The 14,623-nt window shown below is 46.7% G+C and overlaps 1 pseudogene; it reads right to left on the reverse strand.

Moving 5' to 3' along the window:
- Positions 1-2,760: 2,760 nt before the first annotated feature.
- On the reverse strand, positions 2,761-6,046 carry LOC123101185 (BTB/POZ and MATH domain-containing protein 2-like; annotated as a pseudogene).
- Between the last annotated feature and the right edge of the window lie 8,577 nt (positions 6,047-14,623).

Raw genomic sequence — 14,623 nt, forward strand, 5'->3', positions numbered from 1 at the left:
GGCTTCGTCTCCTGCAAACCCTTCAAGATTCCCTGCTGCGCCAGAATACCTTGACTCTTGTCTGCCATAGACCGAAGTTACCCGTGCCATCGAATTTCTCCAAATCAAACCTGGTGAATCCTGGCGCCATGCCGAGCCGCGATCTAACCGACCTGTTGCCGCCGGTCTGACCGTCCTTGTTTTCCTCTGCGACTTCCTCACGGAAAAGATCACTGATCCCGTATTCCTCGTCTGAAGCCACGCCGCAGTCTGCGATCTACCAAGAAATCTGACTTGCACTATCCTTGTCCGCCCTTCAGAAAATTCCGTGAAGCTCAACTTGCAGATTAACAAGTTACCTGCCGAATCTGCTCCACCTTTTCCCGAACTTGCAGACGATTTTTCTGTGCCTTTTGCGCCTCGTCGCCCCAGCCTTTTATTACTGCTGGATACAGCCGGCCCAGTCTTTTCCTCTCTGGCACGGAAATAGAGTCTCAGTCCACCACGGTTTGCATGAAAAAACTGACCCAACATGCACGCCCAAGAAATCTCCAGGACCTATATCACGGTTCCGCACTGCCCCACATGCACGCACATAATTTCTTTTCAAAATCCAAACCGACATGCATGTTTGCCTGCTAATCTGCCGGACTCCGCGCTTTTCTTTTGTATTCCCTCCGTTCATAAATATTTGTCTTTTTAGAAATTTCAAATGAACTACTACATACGAATATATATAGACATATTTTAGAGTGTAGATTTATTCATTTTCTTTCAGATGTAGTCACTTGTTAAAATCTCTAGAAAAACAAATATTTAAAAACGGAAAGTACTATCTTATCTTTCCTTGCGCTGCACGCCCGCAGAGTCCTGCCCCTACATGCCACCGAACGCCCCTCGCGTATGTTCCTTGCCGCCCGCGAAATCCAACTGTCGCACGCCTCCCGAGCGGTCGTCTTGCGTACGCAGCCCCAACAACCGAGGTCTGACCAACCTTTCCTCTGTCCGTGTCCCTCGGAAAACTCCGCCGCTGCTGCATCTCCGACGAGAACTTCGCCTTGTCTTGATCTTGGTTCTTGCCAGCAAACTGAACAGCACTGTCACATGTACTCTGCCGCACGTCAACCCTGTCGTAACAGTCGCCACCTCGCCCATCGTCTGTGCACAAGCCATGCTGTACCCTGGCCATCCACGACGCCGACACAATCCGTCCGCAGTGCCGCGCCGTCGTCCTTGTACGACACCGAGCGCATCATCTCGATGCTTTCACACTCCGATCTATCTGGCCGTCACCCATGTCTAGTCGCCGGTCTGATCGCGAACCAAATCCGTCGCCTCCGCAACGTCTTCAACAACCACTACGCCGGTCCGATCGCCACGTCTAGCCGATCCTTACCGGCCGCAGCCCATCGAACGGTCCAGGCTTCCTGCCCGAAGTGTCCGACACCACCGACCGCCTTCGCGATCGCCGCCATGCTCCACCTTGCGCCAATCGGACATTCCATGGCACCTGTCAAGCATGATCCTCGTACCTCCGGATGATCTTTCACATAGCCTTCTCGCAACCTTGCTCATGACACCATTTGTTAGAATAAAACGCTAATGCAAGATCATAGACGACACACGGAGGCACGATATTTGTTAACGAGGTTCACCGATATGGCTACATCCCCGGGGCATGACTACGGGCGCTCCTTCCCAAGATACCGCAACACCGGCCGCCCGGACGCCGGCACAAGCCGTCGGCTCCCCCGCGTACCTGTTGCTATCAAGTCGTCATCATGGGTTACAACGTGTGGTGTCCCTCCGTATATAAGAGGCCTAGGATACAAGTGTCCGACTCCTACACAACTCATACCTAACCACATCAATTACAACTCTAAATCCATGTAACCCCTTACATACATAATATATTCGACACAAATATAACACAAGATCCACGAGCCGGTGCCATCATCGTCTTGCCAGGGCAACTCCAGCTTCGGACGGCGCAGAAGCGGAGCTAAACAGAGGGGAGCATCACGCACGGATCCACATTAGGCTTTGTTCAGTTGGTGGGTCTCTAATACCCTCGGGGATTTCAATCCACCCAGCAGTTGAGGGTGATCCACACTCCCCCACCCATTCGCTGTTGGGATTAAACCTACAGATTCCTCGCAATCCATCTCTCAGTTTTTGTACGGTTAACACCTCCATCAATTATATAGTACAAAAATACAAGTACAGAAGCTTAAGTAGTTGCCTATTTCTTACAGAATTGTGCTTGTGTAGCTAACACACAAAGAGGCTTCACTGAACATATGCTAGTACAATAGAAGTACTGCTAACTGAAAATTAAATCTATAATTGCCTGGTTCTGATCTCAAAGTAGTTTGGTTCAAGATTTCAAGTTCATTTTCTAACTGAAATTTTCTGAATCAAAGACAAACTGCTGTACTACCAAGGTTCATGTCAAAAAACCATTTGTAAATGTCTCTAATTAGAATCTAACAGTTGGCAGTCATAATGTAAGTTTTTCATACAGGTAAAATAGATTGTCTCAAAAGTGATAACCAAGAACTCAAAGTTTTATCATTCTTCACATAACCCAGAAATGAAAGAACGATCTCTAAAAACTGAAAGATATAGCAACCTCAGCTCAGGTCACTATGTATCAAAAGTAACTAGATAGAAGCTAAATTTAGCAAGACTGAATGCCTTCTCCGACCAAACATAAGGCATTCGCCTCCAACGATCTTTCAGAACTGAAGGATAACCAGTAGCTCACACCAAGTTGGCATACTAAATTTTGCGGGATTTAACTGTTCTCTCAAACACATCTACGATGAGAACAGGACAAGATCTTTTGAGGTGTGCATACCCTTGGCTTGCGATCACATCATCCATTCTATTCGATGAGAGCATAAATTCAATGCAAGCATCTTTGAGGTTGCTGCAATTGTGCTGGTCAGCTAGAGCTAATATGGTCGCCACAGTCTCAACATCAAGGGCATAGCATCCCTTCACATATCCTCTTCATCCTTTCCATCGCATACTTATCTGCAGCCACGAGTAAGTGCTTGACCATTTCTCTTTTGTCATCATCATCAAGATCGTCCATGGAAGCCATCGAATCCGTGTAGATGAAGTGAAGAAATGCCTTGAAAACAGCAGGCTGCATGTCATTAATAACTATGTCCTGTACACATTTGTCCCCCATCGGACCATAGAACTCCGCGTTGAAGACCACCGATCGCATAGCAAGCAAATTTTTATGAGCGGAAAAGACCTCCCCTTGAACCTTGAAAGTCACGTCTGCTCCTATCTTCCCCTCTAGCAAGGTTGCAAGATTATTCGAAAGGTCAGAGGGCGGCACATGGATATCGAGTGTTTCCTTGATAACGCTGACTTCGCACTCGATCAAGAGACAACTGTTCCGCACGAACATCGACTCTACTTCAACGGTCGTCTTCATGAACTTTCCTACGCCCCATGATGGCATTTTAGGGACGGACACTCGTGGCGGTTTCCCGGAGAGCACCACAGGTGACCGGCCCCTAACCGGATCCACAAGCATCAAATTGTAGATCGCCCTCACCTCGGCGTTCTTGGTCAACAGCTTGAGGAAGACAGATACGTAACCTTCACTCGCCTCGCCTTGGCCGTCGGGGTAGTAGCAGATGCACCATTCGTAGCCGCCGATGGAGATTGGAGAATACGGGAGAACGGAGACATTCGCCTCTACCTAGGCCCTTGAGACGGCTGTAGCTAGCGATCTCGAACGCAACCTTTGCCCGCGCCATGTGCGTCTCTGCTGTGCACCTCGACGGCACCATCGCTATGAACTCGGCGATGCTGCCATTGTGGGAGTTGGGAGGAGGACGGGGGTCGGCGTGGGTTGGAACTCTCGATCAAGGCTGGCGGTGATGCGAGAGGTGGTTTCGCCTCCGGCTCTGAGGGTGAGGTGGGGAGCAGTGGCGGGCCGACAGGCGCGGCAGCGGCCAAATTGCGGAACGAGGGTTTGGACGAGGGTCTCGACGAGGGGAGCGAAGTTGGTCATTTTACGCAGGTTGAGTGACTTTTTTTCTTTCAAGAAACTACTAGTGTCAAAAAAAACATCTTGCATTATGGGACGGAGGGAGTACTACTGTACGTGCTTCGTTAGCAACATTCCAGGAGTACAAGACACACAAGCATAAACATACACATTTTTTAAACATACACATAACACGAGAGAGGACAGAAGTCTCAACCTAAGTGCAAAGAAGACTCCCACAGAAGAAACAAGAATATAATCAGATCCCTAAGTCCCTGGGCATACAAAGCCAAACACCTAAATTTGCCGATGGGCTACCGTCGAAGAGAGATGCAGGAAGCCACCATCACATGAGCTGAGGTCGCACCATCACCGAATTGGCTTTCCGAGTCAAAGAAGAAACCAGTCATAACATGTCAGATCATTGTCGTTGTGAAGCATCGACCAGGGCCTATCTCCATGCACATCAGCCCAGAAACAGTTCCTCTGTCCGATGGAGTCGAAGGAGAGTCATCGGATTCGTCGCCACAAGCCACAAACCCTACACGGGATCACATCTTCTCGCGCACACCGTCGTGTCAGCCATCATGGCGAAGAACGACGGACACACATCTTCGATACAAGTGCCCGTACCAAATGATGATGCCAGAGGCAGCACCACTCAGGAAGAGGCATGTCTGGGGCACACAACTACTAAGGGCCTCTTTGATTCACAGGGTTTTAAAAACGTGGGAATAGAAAAAATATAGGATTGAAGTGTCATGCCCACTTGAATCCTATAGGATTATCAAGGAGTGTTTGATTTCACGGAAAAAACAAAGGAATTGTAAAAAAAGATTGGAGTGAATGTTAGATTTCCAATGAAATATAGTATAAAAGATTCCATAGAAAAAATTCCTATGGGATTTAATCCTATGAATCAAAGGACAAATTTAGGAAAAATTCCAAAGGATTTCAATCCTTCGGAATTCCTATAGAATTCCTTTGAATCAAAGGAGCTCTAACACTTGGTCACTGTCGCCACCATGCCAACCAAGCAGCAAAATAGTGACACCCAGATCCGCCCATTGACCACGCAAACTGCCTCGTCAAGGAAAGATCTGGAGCCTTATTCGACGACGACGCTATAACCGTCGACGGCACAAAAGCTAGATTGTTAGTGTAACGCCCCGAGACCGTTGCGCCAGGTGTCTTCCAGTTATTCGCCGGCGTTGCCATGTCATTTGCTTGCGTGTTGCATTTCATCATGTCATCATGTGCATAGCACCATCATGTTTTTCAAAACTTGCATTCGTCCGGGTTCTCCGAGTTCTCTCCGTTGTCCGTTCTGAGCCCAACCACACTTGCACGCACCCGCGGCATGTCCGAAATAATATTTTATAAGTGGCCGAAAAATGTTCTCGGAATGGGTTGAAAGTTGGCATGTAGTGTTGTTTTGCTGTCAGTAGACCGCCTGCCAAGTTTCATCGCATTCGGAGTCCGTTTGACGCCCCAACGGATAAATATAGCGGCAATAGTAGCCGGTCTAACGTCGGACGTTTTCGGTCTCCGGAAATAGTCGTCTCTTCCCTTATCTCAGCTCGAGACCTTCTACACAGCCCACCTAGTCCATCATCTTTCCCCTCTTCGCTTCCGGAGTTGTCCGATGCGATCGCACGGTCCGAAACCCTCTCTGCTCAGTGCACCAAACCCCCTCGCGCGCGCGTCCGAAAATTTGTCCCGGACCCGACCCGGACAGTCGTCACCGTTGTGTCTGGATCATCCCCAAACATCTACAAAACGTCTCTGTTTTTCTTTTTGGGCTACCTAACCTATTTTTTCCATCCGTCCAATTACGATCGGAGGGACCTAACCACCCTATACTGATTTCATCTGCTATATATATATAACAGTCTAACCCTAGCCTACCCTAACCAATCCACCCTTTCCCACCACGCCGCCGCAAGCCAACCACTCACTCGCCTCCTACCTCGGGATCCTCCCAGATCCAGACCCGCAGCCGACCACCTTCCTGATTTTCAGCGCCGAGCCAACCCAGTCCCTTCGATCCATCCATACATCGCTCCGGCCGCAGCCTCCTCCTTCCCCAAAGCTCCTCCTCTGTTTTCTCCTCGAACCCGTAGCAGCAGCGGATCAGGAGCCCTCGCGCCCGAGCCTCACCGACCCTGCAGCCCGCGCCCTCCGACAACCCCGCCGCCGGCGGCCATGACCAGGACCGGCCTCGTCCCGTTTCTCTCCTCCTCCTAATTTTTTCCGTCTCTCTCTCACGGTGGCCCTCTCTCTCTCCTTCCCAGGAACGAGCAGAAGCTCGCTCAAACTCCACGACGTCGCCGCCGTCGTTCCGCCTCGTCCCGCTCCTGTTGACCACGCTGTCGCCATGGCCTTCATCGCCTCGACGCCCAGCTCGCATCCGCCCTGTTCCTGGACGGATCCGCCCTCCGGCCTCGCCTTCTGCCGCTGAAGACCCGTGCTGGGGTCTACTTCGCTGCGCCGCCTCGCAGGCCCTCTGCTCTCCTGCGCCTCGTCCCCGTTGAACCGCGCCCGTCCGCCTCGGAGCTGGACGTCCCTTGCCTCCTCACTTTGCTCCAGGACCTCGACGTCGCTGCGTCCAAGTTCGCTGGAGAAGAGAGCCACCAGTAGGACCCCGATGAGCCCGCGCCAAGTCCCTGTCTCGCCGGAGAGAGTCATCGTGCCATCCCTTTCCTCTGGCCCAAGCGGAGCTCCTTCCTCTGCTCTCCGCCGAACCTCCGTCTTGCCGGAGTTCAAGCCGCGCCGCGCCGCCCCACAGGGGATCACCTCCGCCGCCTGGACCCGTTCCCGGCCGCCTCCTCTCCTTCCCCTACTCTGCTTCGAGGAGAAAGATGCCGCTGCCTCGATCCACGTCAGCAAGTCGCCGTGCGTTGACACCGCTGTCACCTGGACTACGTGGTTAGCACTCCTCCCCACTGAACCGGCCCATTTTCTCCGCTCCTTCGATGCAACCGCCCGGCCTGCCTTTGTTCCACTGACCGGGCCGAAGCCCACGGGTGAAGCCACCCACAACGCCCCTCTTTTGTTTTATTTCTCTTGTTGGGCCAGTCTGCATTTTTGGCCCGACTCCTGTTTTTCCCTGAGGAGTGATTTATCTATTTATCCAGAGGTTTATAGTTTTACAGAACAACCCTCATGCTTCATGCATTTAATAACTTCACAACTGTGCATCGGATTAAAATGTTTTATATATGAAACTTGCTTAGAATTTTGTCTAGATTCATAATATCTAACTTTCATCTATGTTTGAAATGTTTAAAATGTTGTTTGATTAAATTTGCTCAAATGCCATGCTAAACTGCTTTATTTCATAACTAATTAACCGTAGCTCGGTTTTAAACAAACTTTAGATGTAAATGGGGTAGAAAAATGCCTAGTTTAACATGTTGTACTCACTTTTCATGTTTAATAACTCTAAAATATGGTTTAGGGCAGAACAGTACCAAACCTAATATATGCATATGGGGATTTACCGGAATTGTTGTTCGTTGCTTCCGGCCTCATTTAAACTTGACTAGATAGGTAGTTTTATTATGCTTCACCCTCTTGCCATGTTAATCAACATTTAATCTTGTTGGGTACATAAACGAGACAGAACTAAATAAGTCATGTGGTGTTTTCTTCAATATGCAACTCCGTTGCATATTGAGCTCCACTTAATTTGTAGTGTGGTTTGTTGCTCTTTGCCATGCCATGCCATGTATCATTAAACCGGACATGCATCATACTTGATTGTGCATCCTGCCATGTTCATGTCGTGGTTGTTTACTATGTTTTTTGCTTCTTTCCGGTGTTGCTTCTTCGGGTTGGTTCCGATAACGTCGCATTTGTGAGGAACCGTTCGACTACGTCCATTTGTCTTCTTCATGGACTCGTTCTTCTTCCTTGCGGGATTTCAGGCAAGATGACCATACCCTCGAAATCACTTCTATCTTTACTCGCTAGATGCTCGCTCTTTTGCTATGCCTATGCTGCGATACCTACCACTTGCTTATCATGCCTCCTATATTGTTGAACCAAGCCTCTAACTCACCTTGTCCTAGCAAACCGTTGTTTGGCTATGTTCTCGCTTTGCTCAGTCCCTCTTATAGCATTGTTAGTTGCAGGTGAAGATTGAAGTTGTTCCTTGTTGGAACATGGAGATGTTGTTCCTTGTTGGAACATGATCATTGTTGGGATATCACAATATATCTTATTTACTTAATGCATCTATATACTTGGTAAAGGGTGGAAGGCTCGGCCTTATGCCTGGTGTTTTGGTCCACTCTTGCCGCCCTAGTTTCCGTCATATCGGTATTATGTTCCCGGATTTTGCGTTCCTTACGCGGTTGGGCTATTATGGGAACCCCTTGACAGTTCGCTTTGAATAAAACTCTTCCAGCAATGCCCAACATTGGTTTTACCATTCGCCACCTAGCCTCTTTTTCCCTTGGGTTCTGCAGACTCAAGGGTCATCATTATTTTAACCCCCCGGGCCAGTGCTCCTCTGAGTGTTGGTCCGACCGAGCAGACTGCAGGGCCACCTCGGGGCAACTTGAGGTTTGGTTTTACTCGTAGGATGTCTCATCTGAGTGTGCCCTGAGAACGAGATATGTGCAGCTCCTATCGGGATTTGTCGGCACATTCGGGCGGTGTTGCTGGACTTGTTTTACCATTGTCGAAATGTCTTGTAACCGGGATTCCGAGTCTGATCGGGTCTTCCCGCTAGAAGGAATATCCTTCGTTGACTGTGAGAGCTTGTCATGGGCTAAGTTGGGACACCCTTGCAGGGATTTGAACTTTTGAAAGCCGTGCCCGCGGTTATGGGCAGATGGGAATTTGTTAATGTCCGATTGTAGAAAACCTGAAGTTGACCTTAATTAAAATGCATCAACCGCGTGTGTAACCGTGATGGTCTCTTTCCGACGGAGTCCGGGAAGTGAACACGATGTTGGAGTTATGCTTGACGTAGGTTGTTCTTGGATCACCTCCTGATCATAGTTTCACGATCGTGCTTTGCCTTCTCTTCTCGCTCTCATTTGCGTATGTTTTAGCCACCATATATGCTAGTCGCTTGCTCCAACTCCACCTCATACCTTTTACCCTTCCTATAAGCTTAAATAGTCTTGATCGCGAGGGTGCGAGATTGCTGAGTCCCCGTGACTCACAGATTACTTCCAAAACTAGCTTGCAGGTGCCGATGAGTCCGTGCAGATGACGCAACCAAGATCAAGGAGGAGCTCGATGAAGATCTTGTCCTTTGTGTTGTTTCGTTCTAGTTGTTCAGTAGTGGAGCCCAGTTGGGGTCGATCGGAGGACCTTGTCGCTTTTGGGGTAGTCTTCTTTTATTTTGGCTCCGTAGTCGGGCCTTGATTGTAACTGGTTGATGTAATGATTTATTCATGTAATTGTGTGAAGTGGCGATTGTAAGACAACTATGTATCTCTTTCCCTTATGTATTACATGGGTTGTGTGAAGATTACCTCACTTGCGACATTGATTTCAATGCGGTTATGCCTCTAAGTCGTGCTTCGACACGTGGGAGATATAGCCGCATCGAGGGCGTTAAAAGTTGGTATCGGAGCCTTCCCCGACCTTAGGAGCCCCATTGCTTGATCGAATTAGCGGACGAGTTGAGTCTAGAAAAATGTTTTGAGTCATTTAGGAATTATATATCGGAGAGTTTAGGAATTCTTTTTACTCCCCAGTCCCTTCATCGCTCTGGTGAGGTATCCTGACGTAGAGTTTTGACTCTTCTCTTCTCAAATTTCACTAAAAAAATTTAGGATCACGCGGGTATCTTGGAATTGTTCCGATCGATTTGTGACGAGAACATTGTTCTTGGTGCCTCCTGTCATTTAGGGGTTGTGGCAGTGTCCCGGGGAGTTGAGCTCCGAGGTGTTGTCGTCACAATTTTATCATTGCGGTTCTGGAATACCTGAGTTTAGTTCGCCGACATTGAAAATCTCTTTTATGCAGTTGTTGGTGAGATAACCTCGACGCCACCCAGTACTGGGGCGGGAGTTCGGGAGTATTGCCATAACTCGTATAACGGATGCTTTTCGAAGGTTGAGGTAGACGATTTCCGAAGGTTTCTTGGTTATGTGTTGAAGGATGGATACAGCTGGATGTAGGATTTGCTCGATTTGGGTGAGATATTATGCTTCCCCTGTATCCCCAACACCTGATTGCATAACCGGAAAATTTCGGGAGTTTATAAGTGGGAAATCAAGTAGCTCTTAGTATATCTTTCCGACAGATGTATGATATGAAATTGGGATTCGACGTCTAGTGGTCCGCCTATTCACGGTCGGTTTTACAGTGGTCTCGTTGTGTCTTAAAGAGTCCTTGGCTATGCCAACTCGGGGACGCTTCGTATGTCATGTGCACTGCCTTGTACATGATGGTGATGTACGATCGAGCCCGTGTAGGCCCCACCACGAAAAGTTCGCACGAAATCTCTATCATATGTTTGTTTCGGCTTATTCTGCAAGCCAATCCTTTGTTTTTGTTTGGAGTTGTGGTATTCGAGTTGCTTCAATGTCAAGTGTTGATTCCTTACCTTTCCTAAACGGTGTTCTCATACTCCTATGCGGATACTAATCCTTCATGAGCATCGAGATTGTCATGTAAATCCTTTTCAACCGGTGTGCTTCTCTTCAAGTGGGTCAAATCTTGCCAATTTTCGTAAGATCAAGTATCAGTTTTCTTCTGAACGGTGTTTGTTTCATCCATCTCCAAGTTGTCTTTGTTTTCCCGCCCTCCCTCCCTTTCTTTTCTCCGAGGACTCATATATCTCAATCAAGTATCATTTTATTGATGTGAAGTCTCTCCATTCTTTTTCCTTCATGTTTTTACCCGGTGATTCTCAGGAAGATTGTATCGAAGCTTCAAGTTCAATATTCTCCATTCTTTTCGTCTCCGGTAGATTCAATTCAAGCTTTTGGTGTTGATCGTATTCTTTCCTCATTTCAAATGCCTTCTAATACTGGTGCACCTCATAATAATTCACTTCTCGCTATTCTGTTGCTCCGGAGTGCTAAAAATATCTCGGATGATTCATTTCCATTCTCAATCCGTTCAAGATATCTCGAGGATGTTATCTCATTCAAACCATTTAATTCAACTAGTGCATTCTCCTTTTTCAAGTAATCATTTCAACGGTGTATCTTTTGAGTGGGCCCTAACCCACAGGTCTTTTTCCAGGATCTTACCTGGCTCTTCTTATTTTTTCCGGAGCTATCCTCAAATTTCTTTTTGAAGTTTGACGTAAGAATGATTTATCATCAGTCAAATGTCTTTCTCCAAGATCTTCCAAATTCTTTTCATCATTGGTTCAACTTTTATATTCTTCTTTATTCCGGAGTGCCTCAACAATTCATGGTGGTGTTTCTCATCGTCATTCTCAACATTTGAAGACCGAAGAAGAGTTTTACCTCTATATCTTATCTGTTCTCTCAGAGATTCGTGGTTCTAATTCGAGACCATCCTCTCATAATTGTTTTGATCGTGAGAATTCTTTTCACCCATCAGAAGCATTTCTTGAGTTGTTTTCCATTTCTTTCCTCCGAAGGCCATCTTTTCAAATATTATTCATTTCAGCTGGCAGCTCTCATTCTCCAATCTTACCGGTGCATCAATCAAATATCCTCAAATCAGTTCTTGATCTCTTCGTTCTGATGTATCTAAATCCCCTTAAGCTTCTTCGTTCATTTCCTAATTCTTTCCGGTGTTTCTTTATATTTTCTTCGTTCATTTTAAATTCTTACGGTGGTTTGTTCAAGATTCCTCTTCTTACGTTATCATACTTCCGTTCTTTCAAATCCTACCGGTGGATCATTGAAGGCCTCTTCAAGTTTGCGCATTATCTATCTTAATCCTTTCTACGAGAATAAGTAGTATGTCAAATCCATTGCTTCTCATCAATCTAAATTGGTGAAGGATAAGCATAATGTAATTCTTATTCTTGTTTCATCCAAGCGTTTAATTCTTTATTCCAGAGGCTCATCAAATTCTTGATTTCCATTGTTCATCTTCTCTTCTTCCCGGAGTTCCAACCTTTTTCAATTATTTTATCACGAAGATCCATCTAAATCATTACAAGTTTTCACCTTAGGTTTTCAACTTCTCTTTCTTTTCGTTATCCTTTTGTTACCCGAGTTCTTCATGGAGGTTCTACATGATTGGTTCATCAAGGATTAAATTCCTTCTCGAAGCATTCATCGAGATTCTTTTCAGAGGAGCTCATGTATTCTTCATCTTGCAATCCGGAGTGCAATTCTTTTTACCTTATCTTTTGAGGTGGTGTTATGTCATTGTTGATAATTTCCCTTCGTGTTTCATGATTCACAGGTTTTCAAGAGTGACATATCTAAATCCATCATTTTCTCTTCGCTCAAGACATCTTTTCAACCAATTAACCTCTTCATTGGATTTATCTTGGGTTATATTTCACCTAAAGCTTTCCCTAAGGATTTTGATAATTATGGTGCTGATAAACGACCCTAGTCTTCATTTATCCTCCCAGATAAATTAGTTTCTCGTCTCCTTGTTCATATCTATCCAATCTATTGTTTCAGTTAGTGGCAGAATTTCACCTCATAATTTTGGGATGTTTTCCATAAGCCCACTACAAGCTTATTCGTTTTGTTGTTGGTTTTCCAACAACTCCGTTCGACCCTTCTCCTAAGGATGCCTTCTCAAGCTCTTTTGTGGCAGAAGTTGGCATTTTCTTCTCCATTCTTTTCTTTCAATTATCTATCTTCTATTTCTTTCTCCCGGAGGCCTTGTGATGTTGCTCTTTTCAATCATCATCTCGAATTGTGAAGATCATGATCTTTTCTTGCTTATCCTTTTAACCGGAGTGTGTGCCCGCTGCTCATGTTCTTTTCATCTTATCAAGTCTTGTATCACTTTTCAAACGGAGTGCTGTCCGAATTGGTTCTTCCTTGTTCCTCGTTCCTAACAGAGTGTTTTCCAACTTCCATCACCTCCGTGGTATTATTCCTTCCAAGTTGTTCAACTTTTTAAGGTTCTTTGGTTTCACTCGTTTGTCAAAGAAGCAACTTAGTTTTACCTCTTCTCTTTCTCTTCCGTTTTTCCCTCCGGTGCCATTCTAGATCTCGGGACGAGATCCTCTCGTAGTGATGGAGTGTTGTAACGCCCCGAGACCGTTGCGCCGGGTGTCTTCTAGTTATTCGCCGGCGTTGCCATGTCATTTGCTTGTGTGTTGCATTTCATCATGTCATCATGTGCATAGCATCATCATGTTTTTCAAAACTTGCATTCGTCCGGGTTCTCTGAGTTCTCTCCGTTGTCCATTTTGAGCCCAACCACACTTGCACGCGCCTGCGGCATGTCTGAAATAGTATTTTATAAGTGGCCGGAAAATGTTCTCGGAATGGTTTGAAAGTTGGCATGCAGTGTCTTTTTGCTGTCAGTAGACCACCTGCCAAGTTTCATCGCATTCGGAGTCCGTTTGACGCCCCAACAGATAAATATAGCGGCAATAGTAGCCGGTCTAACGTCGGACGTTTTCGGTCTCCGGAAACAGTCGCCGGGTCTCCCTCTCTTCCCTTATCTCAGCTCGAGACCTTCTACACAGCCCACCTAGTCCATCCTCTTTCCCCTCTTCGCTTCCGGAGTTGTCCGATGCGATCGCATGGTCTGAAACCCTCTCTGCTCAGTGCATCAAACCCCATCGGGCGCGCGTCCGAAAAGTTGTCCCGGACCCGACCCGGACAGTCGTCACTGTGCAACTAAATAAGTCATGTGGTGTTTTCTTCAATATGCAACTCCGTTGCATATTGAGCTCCACTTAATTTGTAGTGTGGTTTGTTGCTCTTTGCCATGCCATGCCATGTATCATTAAACCGGACATGCATCATACTTGATTGTGCATCCTGCCATGTTCATGTCGTGGTTGTTTACTATGTTTTTTGCTTCTTTCCGGTGTTGCTTCTTCGGGTTGGTTCCGATAACGTCGCGTTTGTGAGGAACCGTTCGACTACGTCCATTTGTCTTCTTCATGGACTCGTTCTTCTTCCTTGCGGGATTTCAGGCAAGATGACCATACCCTCGAAATCACTTCTATCTTTACTCGCTAGATGCTCGCTCTTTTGCTATGCCTATGCTGCGATACCTACCACTTGCTTATCATGCCTCCTATATTGTTGAACCAAGCCTCTAACCCACCTTGTCCTAGCAAACCGTTGTTTGACTATGTTACCGCTTTGCTCAGTCCCTCTTATAGCGTTGTTAGTTGCAGGTGAAGATTGAAGATGTTCCTTGTTGGAACATGGAGATGTTGTTCCTTGTTGGAACATGATCATTGTTGGGATATCACAATATATCTTATTTACTTAATGCATCTATATACTTGTTAAAGGGTGGAAGGCTCGGCCTTATGCCTGGTGTTTTGGTCCACTCTTGCCGTCCTAGTTTCCGTCATATCGGTGTTATGTTCCCGGATTTTGCGTTCCTTACGCGGTTGGGCTATTATGAGAACCCCTTGACAGTTCACTTTGAATAAAACTCTTCCAGCAATGCCCAACATTGGTTTTACCATTCGCCACCTAGCCTCTTTTTCCCTTGGGTTCTGCAGACTCAAGGGTCATCATT

Source organism: Triticum aestivum, chromosome 5A (assembly GCF_018294505.1).
Source record: "Triticum aestivum cultivar Chinese Spring chromosome 5A, IWGSC CS RefSeq v2.1, whole genome shotgun sequence".
Taxonomy (NCBI): Eukaryota; Viridiplantae; Streptophyta; class Magnoliopsida; order Poales; family Poaceae; genus Triticum; species Triticum aestivum.